Genomic DNA, 18,727 nt, shown 5'->3' with positions numbered 1-18,727 from the left:
GAACTCAGCTGTAGCAGCTCTCTCCAGGAGTGGGGCAGGATTGATATATCCTTCAGGGAGACCATGACCCACCGTTTCCCTGCTTCAGTTAGCATGGCTTCCTGAAATGCCAGGACACCTTTCCTCCCATGGATGAACTGTCCCAATACAGTTCCATTCTACAGATCTGTCCTGGGTTGCCTGGCTTTTCAAAATTTAGGTTATCTTTTATTCCGGAGAAGAGAAGTCCTGTGGCAGTTCCAGCTTCTAGAGTTCTACTAGGTAGCATGGGTTCCCTGTAAGTCAGGGCACTTTTGCAATCCCAGAGCTGTGAACCTCACATTCACTTACATTTTCATGTCAAACCTGGACCCACATATATGCTTACAAGTAGAACCTACATAAATGTAGGATACCCACCAGAGAAGAATGCTGGGACATGGATTTAAACAAATAGAAAGTTTGTCTTGCTAGGCTGACAATTGCACCTCATGTTCAAAGACCAGTGTTCCACAGATACCTTCTGTGGTAAGCTTTAAACACAGAGATCTGTGTTGACACAATTCTCTTAACCAGAAGAGTTACCCAGTAGCCCAAGCATGGAGTCAAACAGCAATGGTAAAAGATTTAAAATTTCCTCTTCACTATTTACATATTGTTTTGTTTTAGTTTTCACAGCTGGGACTGTATACATGATGGATTTTGTAGCCTGAATGGTACTTCCACCATGGAATCTGATGCTATCTAACACATCTTATGACATGGAAGTAGCGGTGCATGGCCAATTCCTCCTATGGGTCCACACACAATGTTTCAATCAGATTCCTCACTCAGAGGTGACATACCACATAAACTGTCATGTTCCTCCTAAGGATTAGGAAGAGACAGATCAATGGGACTTTGGGGACCAAGAATGCAGGTTGTGGGATTCATAGAGTACACTGACCACCACACTATTTTTTCCATTGAATTTATCTCAGAATCCTCATGTCTCAAGTACTTGTACTTCTTGAATGTCAGTGGAAACTGCAAAACTATTGTGCAGCAGCCTGAGATTTTCAAGAGTTGAATGTATTTTAAAAGGCAAAACAGCCTATACAGAAGTACAGCAGACTCGAAGAGACCACAGATACAGACTCAAACAAGTATACCCAATAAAACTTTTGATTATTAACAGATTACACAATAAAACCCAAATTTAAGCAGTATTTATGTACAATTCTAGGTGACAGAAAGTGATTGAAGGAAAACTACAACCTAAGGAAATTCACGACAACCATGAATAATACTGGGAATAAGTGATCTCAGAGCAATAAAGGAAAATTAAGGAAACACACACACAAATTCCACTACCACAAAAACAATAACAACAAAATTTAGGGGTCAATCATCATTGGTTATTGATATCTCTAATTATCTGCAGTCAGAATTCCCTGGTGAAAATCAGAGTACATGTGAAGAGAGGCTCCATCATTCTGCTGTAGCGAAAAATCCATTTAAACAAAATTGTTGGGATTACCTGACAGTAAAGGATTAAAAAAGATAATCCAAAAAATGTACATAAGATTTAAGTTGCTTTCCATTGCTCTATTTGGAGCCTCCTAAGGCCTGGGCACTTCCCACTTGGGAACTCATGGTGGCAGACAAGCCCATCCAGTGTCTACCTGCATCATGGTGGTGGTTAGTGTGAGCCTGTTTCTTGCTCTACTTCCAGTGCGCTCCTGAGGCCTGGGGACTGCACATGGGTGAACCCTTCACAGCAGAACTGTCCATTTAGAATCTGTGGAAGTCGATTTGCTAGTGCTGCCTCACATCATGGGAAGAAGAGAGCCATCAGAGTATTGGACCTGGTTGCACCCACCAGAAGAGAACCTTGAACCTGTAACCATCCTGAGAGGGAGAGACAGTATAAGAACATAGTCAACAACAGAAAGATCAATATGTTGCCACCAGAGTCTAGGGACTCCACTCCAGCAATAACCCAACATCCCAACTCAAATTAAACAGAAGAGGACTACTGTAAATCAACTTTATGAAAATGATAGAGACCCTCAAAGAATTTTTGAGAAAATCACTTAATGAAACAGAAGAAAAAATGAACAAAAAATTCAAGAAATGGAGGAAAATACAATCCAAAAATTTTATTTGAAAGAAATAAACAAATCTCTTAAAGAAATCAAGGAAAGTTAAGAAAAACCAACCAAACATGTAAAGGAAACAATTCAAAGAATGCAAGGCTTAAAATGTGAAATAGAGACAATTAAAATAACACAGTCTGAGGAAATGCTAGAAATAGGAAAATCTGTGTAAAAAAAAACCAGGAACTACAAATGCAAGCATAACCAACAGAAGATAAGTGATGAAAGAGAGAATCTCAGACATTGGAGATGCTCTAGGAGAAATAGATTCAACAACTAAACAAAATACTAAGTCCAAAAAGCCCTAAGACAACATATCTGAGATTAATGGTACACTGGGAAAAGGCCAAACTAAGAATAATAGGTATAAAGCCTAACTTCTGGTGGCCTGATCAGAACCAACGGAGAAATGAGGACTGCACACAGCGGATCTGGATCCCAGCACGACAGGATTCAGCTCACCTAGAGACTGCCAGATTCCAAGAACCATTGTCCACCCACGGGGTAAGTGAGGTGAGGGTCTAGCTTAGTCACATTTTGCCAAGGTCAGGATACTAGGATGGCCTCCATCCATGCAAGAGGAAAGCCCCCAGGGTATTGGACCTGTTCCCATCCACTGGAAAGGAACCGTGTTCATATACCAACCAGGGGAAGAAGAGACTCCTTATACACCCACAGGAAGAAATGATGGGAAGGAGACACTATAAAAACACACCCACCAACAGAAAAATCAATATGACACCATCAGGAACTAGAGAATCTATACCTGCAAGACCAGACCTGCCCATTGTGGAGAAATGCAGATGAGAAAGATCTTAAAAACTTCACGATCCCATTTCTGGACTGTGTGCCTGGACCTGGGCTCTGCCACTGAGGCTTCCATTCCATCGGGGACGGCAGGAGCTGTAGATTACTGCTCTTCCCCGGAACTAGGACTAGAACTGCTACCTGTGCTTGGGGTCTACTGCCCCATCTTCTATCCCAGCAGCAGGAACCAATGCACCATAGTCTCCTGCTCCACCCATGGGTCCAGGTAAACCAAGGCCCATTTCTGGGCGGACTGACAGTGCTTGGGGGCTACCATGGTGGCTTCCATCCCAGAGGTAGAAGGCAAGGCATCCCAGCAGCCTAATCTCTGACACTACCCACGGAAATAGGCCGGGTCCCTGTGTTTGGAGTCTACCACTGTGGTTTCCATCCCAGTGTTGGGAACCAAGGCACACTAGTCTACAGCTCCACCCATGGGACCAGGTAAACCATGTCCCATTTCTGGACCACCAGCCTGGACCTGGGCTCTGCCACTGAGGCTTCCATCCTAGAAGGGATGGTAGGAGTCAAGGTACCAGGGGTTCCTGCTCCACTCACAGAACTCGACCAAACTGGCTGCAGGTGCTAGGGGACTGCCACTGCAGCTTCCAACCCAGAGGCAGGAGCAAACTCATCCCAGCTCCCTAGTCTCCTGCTCCACCTACATGACTAAGACTATCAGGGCCTGTATCCAAGCCACATTCCAGTGCCAGGTGTCGACCACTGGGGCTCCCATCCATTCCAGTGGGATACAAACCACCCCAGGATACTAGTCCATTTCTCCACCCACGAGACCAAGAACTGAAGAGCTACCAAAACAGTGTAGTTGCCTACACCCACCTGAAAGGAACACCGGTCTCACACCCACCAGGCAGAGGAAGAGGCACCCTCTGGAACAAACTGTAAGAATGGATGGGAAGGAGACAATATAAAAACACAAGGAGCAATAGAAAAACGAATATGACACCACCATTGTCCAGAGACACTACACCAATAAGACTGGAACACCCCAACACAAATGAACCAGAAGACAATGATATAAAAAAACAACATCATGGAAATGATAGAGGCCATCAAAGAGGATATGAGAAAATCCCTTAAAGAGATGGAATAAAAAACAATCCAAAAAATCCAAGAAATTTGGCAAAAGACAAAGCAAAAATTGCAAGAAACAATTCAAACAGTGCAAGGGCTGAAATCTAAAATAGAAACAATAAAAATGCACAGTCTGAGTAATGCTGGAAACAGAAAAACTGAGGAAATGGTCAGCAACTACAGATGCAAGCATATCCAACAGGGTACAAGAGATGGAAGAGAGAATCTCAGGTGTTGAAGATACACTAGGAGAATTAGATTCATCAGCCAAAGAAAACTTTAAGTCCAACAAATCTCTAACACAAAATATCCAGGAAATATGGGACACAATGAAAAGATCAAACCTAAGAATAATAGATATACAAGAAGTTGAAGAAACCCACCTCAAAGGACCAGAAAACATATTCAATAATATAATAGAAGAAAACTTTCCCAACCTAAAGAAGGAGTTTACAGAACACCAAATAGAGTGTATCCCCCCCCAAACTCCCTCGACACATAATAATCAAGACCCCAAACATACAGAATAAAGAAAGAATGTTAAGGGCAGCTAGGGAAAATGGTCAAGTTACATAAAAAGGGTAACCTATAAGAATTAGATCTGACTTCTCCATGGAAAATATGAAAGCCCACAGGTCCTGGACAGACATTCTAACAACATTAAGAGACCACAGATGTCAGCTAAGACTGCTATACCCAGCAAACCTTTCAATCAATATAGGAGAAAATGTGATATTTCATGACAAAACCAGATTTAAATATGTATATCCACTAATCTAGACCTACAGAAAATTCTGAAGGAAAGCTCCCGCCTAAGGAAGTTAACTACAACCAGAAAAACATAGGCAATACATAATCCCAATTTACCAACAGTCAAAAGAAAAAGTAGTGGAGATACACATGCAATTCCAACAACAACCATTCCTAAACAAACAAGAATGAACAATCAATGGTCATGAATTTCCCTCAATATTAATGGTCTTTACTCACACATAAAAAGACAAAGGTTAACAAAATGGTTTCAAAGACAGAATCCATTCTTCTGCTATATAAAGGAAACACACCTCAGCTTCAAAGGCAGAGGTTAATTCTGAGTTAAGTGTTAGGAAAAGATTTTCCACTCAAATGTACCCAAGAAACAAGTAGGGGTAGCAATCCTAATATCTAACAAATTAGACTTTAACCTAAAATAAATAAAAAGAGATGAAGGAGGCCACTTCATTTTCATCCTAGGAGACTTCATCCAAAATGATGCCTCAATTCTGAACATCTATGCCCCAAATAGAAGGCCATCCACATTCGTAAAAGAAACATTACTAAAACTCAGAGCACATATAAAACCGCACACACTTGTAGTGGGAGGTTTCAACACCCCACTCTCACCACTTGACAGGACCACAAGACTGAAACTTAACAAGGATAAGAAGGACCTAATAGATTTTATGACCCAATTGGGTTAAACAGACACCTATAGAACACTCCATCCAAACATAGAATAATGTATCTTGTTCTCATCAGAAGTCTCCCAACCAAAAAAAGCCTAGGACCAGATGGATTCAGTGCAGAATTTTACCAGAAATTCAAGAACAGGTAATACCAATTCTCCTCAAAGTATTCCACACAATAGAAGCAGTAGGGTTTTGTCAAAAATTTTATGGGGCTTCTATAACATTGATACCAAAGCCACACAAAAACACAACTATGTAAGAAAGAGAACTTCAGGCCATTATCCCTCATGAACATTGATGCAAAAATACTCAATAAAATATTTGCAAAACGGATCCAAGAACACATCAGAAAACTCATCCACCACGATCAAGTAGGCTTCATTACAGGGATACAGGGCTGGTATAACATATGATAATATACCAATATAGTTCATTATATAAACAAACTGCAAAAGAAAAACACATGATCATCTCACTTTGGCCACGCACCCCTAAGTGAGAGTCACTGACGACGCACATGTAAACAGAAGGTAGAATGGCTTTGGACTCTGGATAGGTGTACAGCAAGCCTGTAGAGTGCAAGAAGGTAGAGGAATCTCGGTGATTGCCTTCTGAGATGCAAAGTGATTGGAGATTGTGAAATTGCACTATGGAGCCAAAGAGTTAAGTGTCAAGTGCCAGGTCCCAGATAGAAATTACGGGCCTGCCATATGGAGAGTTGAAAGACGCAGACCTGGCTTCTAAAGAAAAGGACAGATACTGGCTGAAAACTACCCACAGTCACAGATTCCTTTTCTGGAGTAATGAGAAAGTCATCATTTAACAAGACAGTAGCAGGAAATTCTGCACTGGGACACAAGCGTGAAGTTACTCAGGGTGCAATTGGTTTCTCTGCTATGAAATATCTCAAAATTGCTGCTATGGGTTTGTAACCCTCATCACAATTTGAGAATATATGTACAGGAATAATCTTTTATTGATTTTCATGGTCAAAATATTCTTTTAGTATAATCTAGTAGAATGTATGAATTTATGTGTTGATGTTCCCAAACAGTTCTCTTTGCTTTGGTAGAGAGATTAAAGCTCTTGAAGATTGCATTCATCCAAACTCACTTCCATGTTGAACTACATAAATCTATAGACTTGGCATTCCATATCTGTAGTTATAATTGAATCCAAAATAGAGGTCTAGTGAGTTCCACAGGTAGGGTTGTACACAATGGCAATTAAAATTGAAATTCTTGAGTGCTTGTGTGCAGGTTCTAGCAGGGTAGTGCAGCTACTCATATACCCTTGACCAAATCAACCCTGGCAATCAATAATCAATAGCGTGATAGATGTCACAGCAATATCACCCTCACATCCTAAAGATGAAATTCTAAACCAAAATTAAATTTCCATTTGAGACCTTGCCACACTGTAATTTCATTCAGCATTCTGTAAAGTGTTTTTGAGTATTTGGGGGCAAACTCCACCACTGGGAAGGAAAAGACAGGTGGATCGCAGTGTATTGTAGGGAGCCTGGTCTCAATAGAGGGTTCAACAATATCCAAGTCTTCATGCTGAGACGCTGTCTCAGATAAAAAGAAAAGAAAAAAATGAAATGTGTGTTTTTGTGGTGACTTCTTAATGGGGCACTGTAGAGCATCGAAAAGCACATTATTTTCACAGATATAAAGGCATAATAAAACAGGTAATGTTGGCATTCAGGAAGCAGAGGGCAGAGCCAGGTGGATCTTGGAGATTTGTGCCAGCCTGTTCTAAAGTAGGAGTTTAAGGATTGCTGGGATTACACAGAGTAACCATGTCCCCCATGTGTGGGAAAGGAGGGAAAAAGAGAATGTAGTATAATACAGGATAAAATTAAAAAGCATCTTTTTTAAGAATTATGATAACTCATCCATATTAGAAAAACATCGAGAAATGTGTTATATCTCCTTGGTACAAGCTAAGCATATCTGTGCATGGACATATGACCAAACTTATTTTTAGTTCTTGTGTTTACTGAGTTTGAGACCTGAGCTCACAGTGTTTCTCTGTATTTTGCTCTCATCAACATGTAGAACACACTGAAAGAGACATCACAGAGTTCCTCCCCTGTCTCTCCAAAGTACTAGGTTTAAAGGTGTGCACAAAACAATTGTTCCACCTTGTGGTGATATTTTGTTTATGCTCTAACAAATAAGGCGTGTCTGAAAAATCAGAGTGTAGAGCTAGAAACTAGATAGCCATAGAGGCCAGGGAGTGGTGGCACACACCTTTAAACCAAGAATTTGAAATGAGCAAATGTTCAAGGCCACCATGCACTATAAGAGATTGAATTATTCTTAAAGAGAAACTGAGCTCACACCTTTAATCCCAGCACCGAGGAGGTGGAGGCAGAAGGGGTGTGGCATGGCAGAGGGAGGTATATAAGGCAGGAAGACAGCCAGCTCAACCCATTCGGGCTGAGGATTACTAGACATGGGTTCTCCTCCTTGGGGCCTGAGAATTCAGTTGAGGTAAGAAGTCACACTTGGGAGTGGGTCTTAGATTCTCAATATTTCAGCATTAACTCTGATTTCTGACTCTGGGTTTATGAAGAAAATTAGTATTCTGGCTTCAAAACCTTTTGTGTTTTAATTTGTGTTATTTTAAACCTTAGTGATATAACTGTGGATTTTTACAGGAAGAGGGTCGATGTCTCCAGCTTACTTACAGTGCTTTGTACTCAGAAATGATGTCCTAGGATTGCAGCAATCTAGCATCTGTGGATGAGAACAGCTTCTTTTCTCCTCCTCAGTATGTCTTGGAAAATAACATCTTAAGTGTATTTCCTTTTGGCAAACTTAAGGCTTCCAACAAATTTGATGTGTAGTGAATTATTTATGATATACTTTTGTGGTTTTTTGGTCCCGATCATTCAGTTCCATTCATACTCCTGAGATTTGACTGGGAAGTGATTTGAAGTGGCATTCAAGTTACACTCACTGAAGAAGCTTTCTCAGTATTCTCAGTATTATGACTCTGCATGAAAATGGAGAATCACTTGTAGAATCCTGCCTCAGTGCAGAATTCTACCAGAAATTCAAAGAACAGCTTATACCAATTCTTCTCAAAGTGTTCCACACAATAGAAGCAGAAGGATCTTTGCCAAACTCTTTCTATGAGGCTTCAATAACCTTGATCCCCAAGCCACACAAAGATACAACTAAAAAAGAGAACTTCAGACCAATATCCCGCATGAACATTGATGCAAAAATACTCAACAAAATATTGGCAAATCGGATCCAAGAACACATCAAAACAATCATTCACCACGATCAAGTAGGTTTCATCCCAGGGATGCAGGGATGGTTCAACATACGAAAATCCGTCAACGTAATCCACTATATAAACAAGCTGAAAAACAAAAATCACATGATCATCTCACTAGATGCTGAAAAAGCCTTTGACAAAATCCAACACCCCTTCATGATAAAGGTCTTGGAGAGATCTGTGATAACAGGGACATACTTAAACATAATAAAAGCTATATACAGTAAACCAACAGCCAACATCAAACTAAATGGACAGAAACTCAACGCCATTCCTCTAAAATCAGGAACAAAATAAGGCTGTCCACTCTCTCCATACCTTTTCAACATGGTACTTGAAGTTCTAGCTATTGCCATACGACAACAAAGGGGGATCAAGGGGATACAAATTGGGAAGGAAGAGGTCAAACTTTCACTGTTTGCAGACGATATGATAGTTTACATCAATGACCCAAAGAACTCTACCAGGGAACACTTACAGCTGATTCACACCTTCAGCAAAGTGGCAGGCTACAAGATCAACTCAAGAAAATCAGTAGCCCTACTATGTACAGATGATAAAATGGCTGAAAGAGAAATCAGAAACATCACCCTTTACAATTGCCACAAACAACATAAAATACCTTGAGGTAACGCTAACCAAACAAGTGAAAGACCTGTATCGTAAGAACTTTGAATCTTTAAAGAAAGAAATTAAAGAAGCCCTCAGAAAATGGAAATATCTCCCATGCTCTTGGATAGGTAGGATCAATGTAGTAAAAATGGCAATACTTCCAAAAGCAATCAACAGATTCAATGCAATCCCCATTAAAATCCCAGCACAATTCTTCACAGACCTTGAAAGAACAATAATCAATTTTGTATGGAAAAACAAAAGACCCAGGATAGCCAAAACAACCATGTTCAACAAGGCAACATCCGGAGGCCTCACCATCCCTGACCTCAAGCTCTATTATAGAGCTATAGTCCTGAAAACAGCTTGGTATTGGCACAAAAATAGACAGGTAGACCAATGGAATCGAATTGAAAATCCGGGTATTAACCCACACATGTACGAGCATCTGATCTTTGACAAAGAAGCTAAAAATATACAATGGAATAAAGGAAGTATCTTCAACAAAGGGTGCTGGCATAATTGGAGACTGGCATGTAGAAGAATGCGGATCGATCCATGTTTATCGCCATGCACAAAACTTAAGTCCAAATGGATCAAAGACCTCAACATAAATCCAGCCACACTGAACCTCTTAGAAGAGAGAGTGGGTGGTACCCTTGAACGAATTGGTACAGGAGACAGCTTCCTGAACACAACACCAGTAGCACTGACAGTGAGATCAACAATTAATAAATGGGACCTACTGAAACAGAGAAGCTTCTGTAAGGCAAAGGACACAGTCAGCAAGACAAAAAGGCAGCCCACAGAATGGGAAAAATTATTCACTAATCCCACATCTGACAGAGGGTTGATCTCCAAAATTTACAAGAACTTAAGTAGCAAGTCTCCAAAACACCAAAGGACCATAATAAAAAGTCGGCTGCAGAACTAAATAGAGAGTTTTCAATAGAGGAGTCTAAAATGGCTGAGAGGCACTTGAGAAAGTGCTCAACATCCTTAGCCATCAGGGAAATGCAAATCAAAACAACTCTGAGATACCATCTCACTCCTGTCAGAATGGCTAAAATCAAAAACACCAATGACAATTTATGCTAGAGAGGATGTGGTGAAAGGGGAACACTCATCCATTGCTGGTGGGAGTGCCAACTGTTTCAGCCACTTTGGAAATCAGTATGGAGATTCCTCAGAAAAATGGAATAAACCTACCACAAGACCCAGCAACTCCACTCTTAGGCATATATCCAAAAGATGCCCATTCATACAACAAAGATGTCTGTTCCACTATTTTCATATCAGCTTTATTTGTAATAGCCAGAACTTGGAAGCAACCTAGATGTCCCTCACCCGAAGAGTGGATAGAGAAAATTTGGTACATCTACACAATGGAGTACTATTCAGCAGAAAAAATAATGGAATCATGAGATTCACAAGGCAAATGGATGACACTAGAAGAAACCATCCTGAGTGAGGTAACCCAGTCACAAAAAGAGATACATGGCATGTACTCTCTCATATATGGATTTTAGATATAGATCTGGGGATTGCCAGCCTACAATCCTATGGCCAGAGAGTCTGGGAAACAGAAACTTCATTTAGTGGCTGATCGAAGAAGAGGCAGAATCCCTTGGTTAAGTACTGAGCTGAACTCAAGAAAGACAGTAACAGAGAGGGAGGACTGGTGATCAAAGGGATTAAGACTGGGCTAGTTTAACCCCCAGAAACAGCTGACTAGACAAAGGTTAACTCTTGAAACCCAGGCATCAGCCTGGGAATCCAACATGGGACTGATCAAGACCCCCTCAATCTGGGTGTCAGTGAGGAGGCCTAGGGAATCTATTGAGCCTTGGGCAGCAGATCAGTACCCATTCCAAGTATACACACGGACTTTGGACTCCCATAGAACAATGTGAGGTGCACTCTCACCCTGAACTCTTGGGGAAGGGTCTATGCCCTGCCCTATATGAAATGACAGACTATGGACATCCCCATGGAGGGCCTCACCCTCCCTGGGGGAATGAGGGGATAATGGGGGGGTTGGGGGGAGGGCACAGGAGGAGGGGAGGTAATGGGAGAGGGACCTGGAACTGACTTGTGAAGCAACCTCGTTTCTTATCTAAATTTAAACTGGAAAATAAAAAATTTATAACAAAAAAATCTAGGTACTTTCTAATGATCTCTTTCTCAAGTGCAGGGCTCACTGATCACTCAGACCTGCTCACCTGTGGAACTAAACAAGGAGCCCTGGAAAACAGAGAGAGAGGAGACAGTAGCTAAATATCTGATGAGACAAATTCACTATGGCCACAGTCTGTTTCACTATAAATAATTCTAAAGACATCCACTGACAAAGATCACAGAATTCTCCTACTATAGCTACTAGAATTTCCACGTGAAAATGGATAGTAGGAGGCAAATCAATTTTATATGAATATGCATGTGATTCAGGCCTAGTGGATTTGGTTTTCCTCCAAGATCCATCCTTACCTAACACCCAGACACAGGGTAGGTTTCCAGTGCGAGGCATGATTTCCCTGTTATTTAAGAAGTCTTAAATCCAATTAGAAGCTGTTGGTTACCACAAATTTATTTCTGCCACTAGTGCACATTTCATGTTATCATGCAGGGTATATCATTGTTATGGTTCATAGTTTTCATACCTGGGTAGGATGTTGGTTCCCCGCCCCCTTAAAGCTTGTATGTTGACTTTTGATACCAGGAATGCTAGCCCCCTGGTAGGAGGCTTTATATTCTGTTCCACATCAAGGGTACTGAGTGTGACTGAAGCACATGGCTTCATCAACTGTAGGGTCTCACATGCTATTGCAGAGAGGCAAAGTGGACAACTACAGTAGACTGTAGTGTTTTGGAAATCTCAAGGACAGCAGTGACCAACTTCTTTTTTTGAAATCTGTGGTTCTTTTAAAGGGCATCATTGGCTGAGTTGGAAAATTTTCATTTATGCTCTAACTATATATCCTTTCAGAGGCTTAGATATATTATAGGCATTTTGATAGCCAATAATAGTAAGAATCCTTGTGATATTTTCAGTCTTCCATACTGTTATTTTTCTCTGTCTCTCCTTTTTTATGTCTATTCCTTCTCCATTAATCACACACACACACACATACACACACACATACTCATACACACACACACACAATTTGTATTGCATTCCTCCTTCTAATATCATTGTTTCCTCGTTTTTTTCTACTGTCCACTGTTCCCCCACTCCCCACAGGAGTCTCCCTTTACTTGTCTGATTATTCCAGTTACTCCTGGTTGTGTACCCCTATTTGAAGATTTGGAAGGAGGAACGTTGTCTTTCTTTCTGTGTCTGACTTTTCTCACTCAATGTTATGTCTTTAGAGTCACCCATTTATCTGCATACATCATGATTTCAATTTTTTTACAACTGAATAGTATCACATGGTGACACATATTCAAATCCCAGTTTCTCAAGCACACTTATGCATGAGTACACACACTGTGTGTTTTATGCATGTACACCTCAAATACTCTCTGATGTAATGACCTACTTACTCCTCCACTGTGTTCCTCTCTACTGATTTTGCTTGAGACCCACTGTATTAAACAGGGACTTTTGTGAGACTGAGGATTTGGATGTGTTGAAGAGCTTGGGCTCAGCAGAAGACTACATCTAAAGACAATGTATCTACTCCTAAGATGCATCCATAAAGAGAATTTGAGGCTTTAAGTTGGGGCTCTCTGAGTCTTTCCCTTTCCTAGACTGATTTATTGATTGTGGTCTAATGTGAGGTCAATGCAAGTAAGTACAGCTGTGGTTGGCAACTGATTACAACAGCTGTATGGAGTCTAGAGAATGGCATGTCTTAGGCCTTCCTTATCTTTCCCATCTTATTTCATTTCTTCCTCCTCTTCCTCAGTGTTCCCAGAGCTATCGATTGAAGGTATAACTGAATTTAGGCCAGGAAAAATATACCCATAGAGATATTTTTTCTATTGAAACAAATGAAAATTGCATAAATAATACATTAGTTGTAACTTTTTTATTTCTGACAAATTTGCAAGTTTAGAGATAACTTGTTTATAATCGAAACAATAAGCTTGCCTGACAATCAGATTGCAGAGGTAAGCCACTAGTTAGGCACACTCCTAGTTAAGATTAAAGTCACTAGTTAGTCACACACCTACACCAGTAGTTAATAAAAGAGTCAATGCAGAGGTGGCCCTGCCTTTAGTCTCAGCTCTCATGAAACAGAGGCAGATGGATCTCTGTTAGATCAAGGCCTCTCTGGCATATACAAGAATGACTCAGTCTAAAAGAGAAAGGAAGCTCACATCTTTGATCCCTGCAAAGAGGATCACAACCCTTTAATCCCAGGAGTAGGAAGGTGAGAACAGGATTGATAACTTGTTGGAAAGAGAAATATAAAGCAATAGGAGACAGGAGCAGTGCAATGTGAGGTATGGTGGAGATAATTGCATTCTGAGAATTTCTTGAGACAGTATTGCCCATTTTGACTGAGATAGAGATAAGAGATAGGGGTTGGCCTCTTTGATTTTCTAATCTTCAAGCAAGCTTTATTTGTTAGATTAGAACAAAAGATCACTACACATACCTTACTTATGTTATCCATATGGTCTTGGCATACACCTAAGTGTAGGTGGGGGCAATGTGTTTTGGGGGGGTGGTCTAAGCAGCTTAGTTAGAATTAGCCACAAAAGACAAACATGTTTTAGTGTTATTAAAATGATAATACCACCATCTACTGGTGACAGCAGTACAATGCAGGACGAACTCAGATGTAGGCTATTAGCATGCACTAACCACTAACTTACTGAGACACATATTTGGGGAGGGGACTTAGAGGCATGGTTTCTCTGTGGCTGTGGAGGCTTTCTTGGAACCAGATATTGTGGACCAGGGTGGTCTCAAACTCACAGAGATCTGCATGCCTCTGCCTCCTGAGTGCTGTTTTTAAAGGCATGCACCACAACTTCCTGGAAATTTTTTCTTTCTTTTTTCTGTTTTCTGTTTTGGTTTTTTGAGACAGGGTTTCTCTGTATTTATTTGGAGCCTTTCCTGGAACTCATTCTGAAAAGCAGACTTGCTTTAAACTCACAGTAATCAGCCTGCATGCCCCTCCCCTGTGGTGGTATTAAATGCATGAATCTTCTTTTCAGAATCCAAGATCATGAAATGTCTCTCCTTAAGTCATAATTGCCATATTTCATTTTGGTTTATCATGTTTCTGTTAGACATGGGATTCAGGCATCATATTTAGTTTGTATTTGTTGGTGTAAATTGAAGCCTGAGATTTTCATTGTTAAATTGATGAGAGGTTACCTAATTCTATCTGTGTGGGACAGATACTGGAATGCAGTGTCCTCTTACATTCAGTTCTGCTCTGATAATGCATCAAGCATGTGGATATGCTGTGTGGAACCAAGCTCAGGCATCCTGAAATTAACTGTGTGGAAAATAATGTGAGATAGCGGGACAGAGTGGTGCATTGTGGAAGGACCACTCACCTGTAAAGATATGTTGGGAGGGGGTTAGATTTTAGATGGTTGAAGAGAAAGACTGCAGAGTGGAAGAAGCTAGAGAATTCTCAGTAATTGGATTATGGGAAACCAAGTGAGTGAGGAGTGCGAAGTTCCACTGTGAAGATAAAGAGTTAAGTGCCAGATACAAAGATCAGATATAACAACCAGGCCTGCAATGTGAGGAATTTCTTATGCAGACCTGCATGTGGAGGAAAAGGAGAGATACTCACTGGCACTCCAAAATCACAGACAGTCACAGTATCCAGGTCAGGAGTCATGGGAAAGTCAAGAATAAACAGCACAGTGACAGGAAATGCAGTCCTGGGACGTAAGAGGGAAGGGTCCAGGGATGCGAATAGTTTCTCTGCCCTTTATAAGGAATCTGGCTCTGAATTTCTGCTGTGGATTCCTTACCAATATGAACAAATTTCATATTATATGTAGTGGACTATTCTTCCCCTTTTATTGATACTCATTGCAAAATATTCTTATAGAATCATCTAGCAAAATATTTGAATTTATGCCTTGATATTTGCAAACAGTTCTCTTTGCTACAATAGAAAGGACAAAAGGTCTTCAAGTACAGAGCCATCCATGCTCAGTTCCATGTTAAATCACTTCCCTATTCAAACAGAGGCGAATAAAAAGTAGGGACTTGGCATTTTTTGAGTTCCATGTGTATAGTTGTAAACACAGACATTTAAAATTGATTTTTTTTGCCAGCATCACTATTTATCTGGAAATATGCACTGTCAAGTCAATATAGCATTCTGAAAAGTGTTTTTGCAACTTTGTGCAAACAACTTTAATCCCAACAATGGTGAGGCAAAGACTGCTGGATCTCAGTGAGATTCGGTCTAAACCTTCGCTATACAGACTTCTACAACAACCTGGCCTTCCTGGTGAGAATATTTCTCTGAAAAAAAGAAAGAAAAAAGAAATTTGTATTTTTGTGCTGAGTCGTTAATGTTGCACTCCTGACACTGGAAAAGCACAGTGTGCTGTTTAATGGTACCAGGTCACAGGATTTTCCCAGTTAGAAAAGGAGTTATAAACCAGGTTGTGTTGACACAGGTCAGTAATCCAATTTTTCAGTATTATCCTGGTATCTGATTCCAGGTTTATTATCACGAATTAGAATTATGGAGAACAAGAGGTCCGATTCCGAGACCACCATGGACGACAAAATGGATATGTCTTTGGATGATATCATTAAGCTGAACCGGAGCAAGCAAGGCAGTCGCAGCCTAGGCCAGGGCTCCAGCAGTGCCGGCTACAAGGGCGTCCGCGGTGGTGCCATGCAGGCCCATGTGTGGTGGAATGGAAATGGCAGGCCTCTAAGGAACCAGTCTACCATGTCTCGCGGTGCTGCAGGAGGAGGCAGCAACCGTCCAGCTCTCTAGAGCAGGCTGAAACAACTTTCCAACAAGTGGCAGCATGACCTCTTTGACAGCGGCTTCTGGGGTGGAGCAAGCATGGAGACTGGAGGAAAGCTGTTGGTGTCAAACCTTGACTACGGTGTGTCAGAGGCGGATATCCAGGAACTATTCTCAGAGTTTGGAACACTGAAGACAGCAGCTGTGCACTATGATCGCTCCGGACGAAGTTTAGGGACAGCAGATGTGCACTTTGAATGGAAGGCAGATGACCTGAAGGCTATGAAACAGTACAATGGTGTCGCTTTAGATGGCCGCCCCATGATCATTCAGCTTGTCTCATCACAGACTGACTCACAAAGAAGACATGCACAGAGAATGAACAGAGGAGGCATGAGGAGAAACCATGGCTCAGTGTGATTTGGTGGTGACCTCATCCAGAGAGGGACCCGTGGATGTAGCATTGGAAGAGGTAGAGGTACGAGCAGGAACTCAAAGCAGCATCTTTCTGCCGAGCAGTTGGATGCACAGCTGGATGAGTACAATGCACAGATGGACACCAGTTAAACAGCCGGGCAAATCCACAGAAGTGACAGGACCCAGAAGCATCATCCGGAATCCCTCGAGGGAGGGTTGGCAACTGGACTGTGCAGACAATGGTGGATTTCTTTTTCGTTTGTCTCTTTCTCTTTTTTTCCCCTGTTTTAAAATGGGATCTAAAAACTCTTCTAAGCCAAGGAAATACAACATGGTATCAAATATTCTATTGTGAAAGTAAGCAACTACAGAAAGCTTTTATTTGCCCAAAGGAATCAGTGTCTTTTGAGGCAGAACAAAAACCAAAAATATCCCAGCTACTATCAATACTTTCAAAACCAGCATATCAAACTCGATTTTCATTAGAACGCTATTTTTTCTACTAGTAATTCAAAACCCAAGATCCAGATTTTATATATATATATAAATATATATGAAAATGCAAACAATTATTGGCCCTCATCTTCGGGACAAGAATGCCAAGTCAGCCTTTCCTCATAGAAGGCAATGACAATCTGAGGACACTTCATATTTGCCTCCTTTGCCAGAACCAAGTCTGCCTCATCTGAGTCCTTCCATTTCATGAGAAACATTAATTCTCTGCTGCTGTCTGTGGCACCAATTATTCGTTCAGGATCAAGACCTCGGGCAAAACCCCTTGGTTTGTCAGCAGCATCTCTCTTCTTCTTCGATTTACTATCATCAGATTCACTGTCAGATAAAGATTTCCTTTTTGTACCATCTTTTACTTTACCAGCTTTTTGAGAATTAAGAAATGCTTCAATTAATTCTGGACAATCTAAATTTTCTTCTGGTTCCCAAGTATTATCAGCATCTGTGAACCCCTTCCACTAGAGGAAATACTCCACCTTCCCATTCACTACACGCCGGTCCAGTAATTTTTCTACCACAAATTCTTCAGACTCTGCCTCTTCAACTTTTTTACTCTTTCCATTCTGTTTCTTTCCCATTTTTTGCAATGTAGTTTTATTGGAGGCCATTTTTTTTTAATCGAAGACTTGAAGAGTTCACTGCTCAGATGCTCCGGGGCTCTCTGAGGAGATCTTACAGTCGTTAGTGAACCAGAACTTATTTTTAACTAAGACACAGAAGGACCATTCTGGGACATTCTGGGTTTTTTGTTTGTATTCGTGTGTTGCATAAGACACGTAACTTTCATTTTGTCTTGTTTTTTAATACTCAAAAACCGTAGATGAAAACGTATTGACAAGGTTCCATCATTGTGAACATCTCCCTGAAACCATAACCTTTCAGATTATAAGTAGGTGATTCTGTAATTTATTGGATAGTTTTACAGCAAGCATATCAGAATTTATGTATTATCACATACAGTAGTTTATTTACAAAATTTTGTCGTTATTAACTCCCCCTTCAGAAAATGGAATTAGACAAAGTTGTAGTATGACTTAATAACAAGACTTAAGCTGGGTGTGGTTGTGTATGCCTTTAATCCCAACACTATTAAGGCAGACGGATCTCTAATTTAGAATCCCTGTGTCAAAAAAACCAAACAAAAATACCTAAGTGGGCATGTAAAGGTTCCTCTAGTGAACCATTCCTTTGTAGAAAAGTTGAAAATCTACTGACAAGTTATGATTCATGGAATATCTGTTTGCTGGGATATGGAATACAGTTAGAGATGACGTTGGCAATCTCAGACCGGCCAACATAAATGAACAAAATCTGGTAATATAAATTAGTGACTTGCATGCTTTTCCTTTGTCTGACTCATTCCTGACTGGTAGGATCAATCTCTTCAGTATTTGGGTTCAGGTTCAATGAGCCAGAAAAGTAATTTTGTAGTATCAGAATGTCATCCAACTATATATTTACTTTATTGTAAATAATGGTGAACAGTGGTCAATAAATAGTTTTATATTCCTTT

At 40.7% G+C, this 18,727-nt stretch overlaps 2 pseudogenes; one reads left to right on the top strand and one right to left on the bottom strand.

The window, feature by feature from the left end:
- Positions 1-16,083: 16,083 nt before the first annotated feature.
- On the top strand, positions 16,084-16,884 carry LOC121138059 (annotated as a pseudogene).
- Positions 16,885-17,270: 386 nt separating this feature from the next.
- Positions 17,271-17,877, bottom strand: LOC121138060 (annotated as a pseudogene).
- Between the last annotated feature and the right edge of the window lie 850 nt (positions 17,878-18,727).

This window comes from Mesocricetus auratus, unplaced genomic scaffold, assembly GCF_017639785.1.
Source record: "Mesocricetus auratus isolate SY011 unplaced genomic scaffold, BCM_Maur_2.0 contig_10375_pilon_obj, whole genome shotgun sequence".
Lineage (NCBI taxonomy): Eukaryota > Metazoa > Chordata > Mammalia > Rodentia > Cricetidae > Mesocricetus > Mesocricetus auratus.
The sequence above is the reverse complement of the archived record's forward strand: the minus strand, read 5'-3'. Positions and strand labels throughout refer to the sequence as shown.